This window comes from Chelonoidis abingdonii, chromosome 24, assembly GCF_003597395.2.
Source record: "Chelonoidis abingdonii isolate Lonesome George chromosome 24, CheloAbing_2.0, whole genome shotgun sequence".
Lineage (NCBI taxonomy): Eukaryota > Metazoa > Chordata > Testudines > Testudinidae > Chelonoidis > Chelonoidis abingdonii.
This window is the reverse complement of record NC_133792.1, coordinates 52354-56642: the sequence shown is the minus strand read 5'-3', so window position 1 is coordinate 56642 and position 4289 is coordinate 52354.

Below are 4289 nucleotides of genomic sequence, written 5' to 3'. Positions count from 1 at the left end.
CCCCCCCCCCCCTCAGCCTTTGTTACCACCTTCGCGAAAAGACATGACGGAGCAGGAGGGCACTGGGAGAAATGACCCTTGCAAGGGTGACGTTGACTTCCATTAGCATTACGATTTTGCGGTCGAGTGAATCTCTGTCATTTGCATGAGTTGGCGGCAAGCATCTTCATTTTGCATCGGGCAGAGCACGATCAATGAATTCTGGGCTAGAAAGCAGGGAAAGCACTGCCTCTGGGAATCTCTGCTCAGGTGCTTTGACCAGTCTGCACCCGCTCAAGCCAATTATTCAGCCATTCTGTAATGTCCTAATTGATATCCATGTAAAGCGCCTTGTTGCTTGTAGCTTCCTGGAAGACCCATCCATAGCACGAGTTGTTCAGCTCCTTTTGTTTAGGCTAAAGAACCTCCTATCAGCTTTACCATAACAATTATTGTTGTCCCTTGACAATTGTATTTTCTTACAATCCTCCTCACTCGTTGGGTTTGTGCTCAGATCCATCTGCTCACTCATAGACTCCATTTCCTGAACTGCCGTGTGGGACTCTTGCTTGGTGCCTGCCCTGGCCTAGTACCAACCCACAATATCTGGGAACCCTGACAGCCCAGCTCGGTGTTGTCCTTCTATCTCTCTCTTCATTTTTCCTTTTCCTTACAGGTATTGACTTTCTAATCTATGTTGTTGATTTAGTCCTTGTTGACGGGTAAGGGTTAATGTCTCTTTCACCTGTAAAGGGTTACAACAGTGACTGCACCCCTGACCAGGACCAATCAGGGAAGGAGACAAGATACTTTCAAATCTCGGTGGAGAGAAGCCTTTGTTTGTGTTTTTTGGGTTTTGCGTTGTTCTCTCTGGGATCTGAGAGTGACCGGATGTACTACAGGCTCTAATTTTCTATTCAAGTAGTAAGTGCAAGTAGAAAGGCGGTTTAGTCTTTTTAATTGGTTTTCGTTATTTGCAAATGTGTATCTGTCTGGTAGAGTTTTAATGTGTATTTGGCTGGTAATTAAGCTTAGAGGAATTCATGCTGGTACCCCATTTTTTTGGACTCTAAGGTTCAGATTGGGGCTAGATGCCATGACAGTCCTCCTTGTGTAGTTATCACCAATATTCAATAAATAACTTGAATGGTTAAGCTGGTTGCTTCTCTCTCTCTGGCTGAACCTTACTCTTTTGTGTTTTTAGCTTCCCCCATTCGCTCTGCAGGAACACTTCTTTTACCTAATGCTAGAGATCCCTGCAGTGCCCAGAATACTGTGGGGTTTGCTCATCACGTAGGTTACCGCCAGTACAATTGTGTTGTGAAGTTGGGGATAGGGACGTGCTGAATCTAGGACACATAAGGGTAACAGCTTGAAAGTGCTGCTTGACCCAGTCCATGGAGCCCAGGGGCATATAAGGAGAGTCAGCTTAAAAGTGCTGCTTCGTCCAGCCCAGTGAGTCCAGGGACATATAAGGGGTCAGCTTGACAGTACTGATTGACCCGGTCTGCTCAGACTTGCTCGGTTAATGTATGTGTGCGTGGGTGTGTGCTCATCTGGTTTTGGAGCTGGAGAAACCCAGCCCTAGGGACCCTAGGTGCTGCAGGATAGCTCCATTGGGAGGGGACTGGTAGAAAGGAGAAGTAGAGCTCCATATGAACACGTACGTGACACAAGCAGTACATTGATAGAATTACAGAATCCCCTTCCCCGGAAAAGTAACCCGAATAAATGAGCCTATCCCAAAGTAATGGGCAAATCTGATAACAGCCGGCTTTAGGCCAATTTGCCTGATTCCCCCGAATTGGGCCCCGCGCCTGAGGGGGCCCCGCGCCAGCAGCACCTCTCCCAGAAGCAAAGTTCTGCGTCTCCCAGAAGCAGCAGCTGTTATTGCTAGGCAATGAGAGACGCTGGTTGGCAGAGGGCTGAGGCAGAGGCAACCGCGTGGGTGTTGCAGGTCAGGAGCAGGGAGAGAGAGAAGGCACATGTGCTTTGCAGCCTCCCCTCCCCTCCCTCCAGCACTCACCTGGAGGAGATGCCAAGGGGGACAGGAATCTCTGCAGTGGACCTCACTCAGCTGAGAAGCTGCTGGGGCTCCCAGCGGTGAGTGTCTGACCCTGTGATTCCCCCTAAGTTTGTAAGATTGGGTTGGTGTTGTGGTTTTCATGGTGTTGCTGTTTGAGGGTGAGTTTGTGCCTGCCTGGGTCTGTTTCAGAACTAAAGTCGGGATCATGTCATGTAACCCAGGAAAAAAGCCCCCAGCCGAGCCAGTACTTAGTGCTGTGAACTCCAGGTGAGAGAGAAAGGGAGGCTTGGAGGAGGAAATCAAATACATGATCAAGAGGGGAGAATGCGAAAGGTCTGCAACATGGCAGGCTGAGACTTTTATCCCCTACCCCCGCAAGAGGGGAAACTGAGGCACGGAGTGATCTGATTCCCTTCTCCAAATTATTTTGCAAAGGAAGGGGACTGGGGCTCCTATCCAAACCAGTTCCCTTCCCATCAACTCTGCTTTCCCTGCTGCAAGACCACTGTAGGGGCTGAATATTTCCATTATACTATGGCTCCTTCGTTTGCCCTACAACAATAAATTAGACCAGCTTGGGGTGGAGCTATTCCCTCCCAAAGCTGTGTGAATATTAAGGGTTTTTTGAGGGGGGTCATGATAATATTTCAGATCGATCAAATGCCCAACTCAGCTTTGTAGCCATCCAGCAGCTCTAGGGCAGGGAAGGAAAGTGCTCTTGGTGCAGAGTGGTTGAAAAACAGGGGTGAAATTAGTGGGGCCGAGGGGGTCTTGTTGAAATCCGCCTGATGCAGCCACACAGAATCACTGGCAGTGCTGGGAGAGACCAGGAGTGGAAACAGGTGGCCCGGGTGTGTGGAAACATTTGCCCTCAGTCCTGGGCTCTGGATGGACTAGGCGGGGTGGTGGGTTCAGTCTAGTCTTCCAGCCTGTTGCTCTCACTGGGGTTTGTGGTTTTCATCTGGCTCCACCAAAAAGATCAAACATGCCCAGTAGAAAAGGGAGTGAGAGAGGCGGAAAGGGTGTGTAAGGGGTTAAAGTGACCCATCAATGAAAGAGTAAAACCAGTCTGATGGTTTCCCTCCAGCCACCACTCCTGCAAACGCTGGGCAAGAAGCAGCCCCGTTCCCCACTGAGGCTATAGTGAGGGGCAGCAGAGGAGGAAGGAAGCCACATGTGATGGCAGTCCCCTCCCCTCCCCTCAGCACCCACCACCCCCTCTCCAGCCCCCAAACTCTGTCCCAAAGCCTGCACCCACCCCTCCATGCTCCCTCCCAGAGCCTGCACCCCTCCACCCTTCCTGCATTCCACCCCATGCCCCAGCCCGGAGCCTGCATCCAGCACCCAAACTCCATCCCAATCAGCCTGGGCAAAGCTCTCCTTGGTCTGGCTCCCAGCCCCTCTCCAAGGGTTGCAACTGTCTGGAGGTGCTGCCTTCCACACCTTCCTAATTCACACCTCATTCATTCAACAAGGCAATTGTTTGCAAAGTGGGGGGGAGATCTTATTCTACTCCTAGCAAAAAGACACTTTTCTTTTACCTCAATTACACTACTTTGGGTCCTGCTATAACATATTACCAAGGTTCAATATAAAGTCAAATAAAAGTTATACAAAAATGCATAATGCAGAGATTCATCTACAACTGCATTGACTGACTGCTGTGTGCAGTAATATAGTCACCCCTGGATCTTTGAATGAGGCTTTATACTTGAGGGGGAGGATGAGGGAGCAAGTCGTGGGTGGGCAGAGGCAAGCACTGAGCCAGCAGGAGTTCTAGGGGCGGGCATGGGGATTTCTGGCAGGGGAGGGAGAAGGTGAAAGGAGGTAGTGATGGGTGGGGGACTGACTAGGAGGGATGCAGCAAGCCAGCGGGGGGGTAGGGTGTGAAGTGGGGTGTGATAGTGGGGCTGAGCAGGGAGAAGGCAGATCCTATTTTACTGCTGTGATCTGGTCACCCCATGTGTGCCATTTCTTCCTGCCCCTCCCCAACCTTGTTTTGATGGGGCGGAACTGGGAAAGGAGGGTTTGTTTCCACGGGGCTGGGTGGCGCTGGGGTGGGAAGGAGGGGGCAATTTTATATTAATAAGGAAATATTTTATAAATTTTAATAAAATAAACATTAGTGAAAAAAATCAGTTGTACAACTATCAAAACAAATTATTTTCCTAATATGAAAGTGCAAACCAGCTAATTAATATATGATGCAATGTATGTAATATATAATTTTGTTATTATTTATATAGTCATGGAAAGTAAATAATACATGGAAGAAATGAAAGGG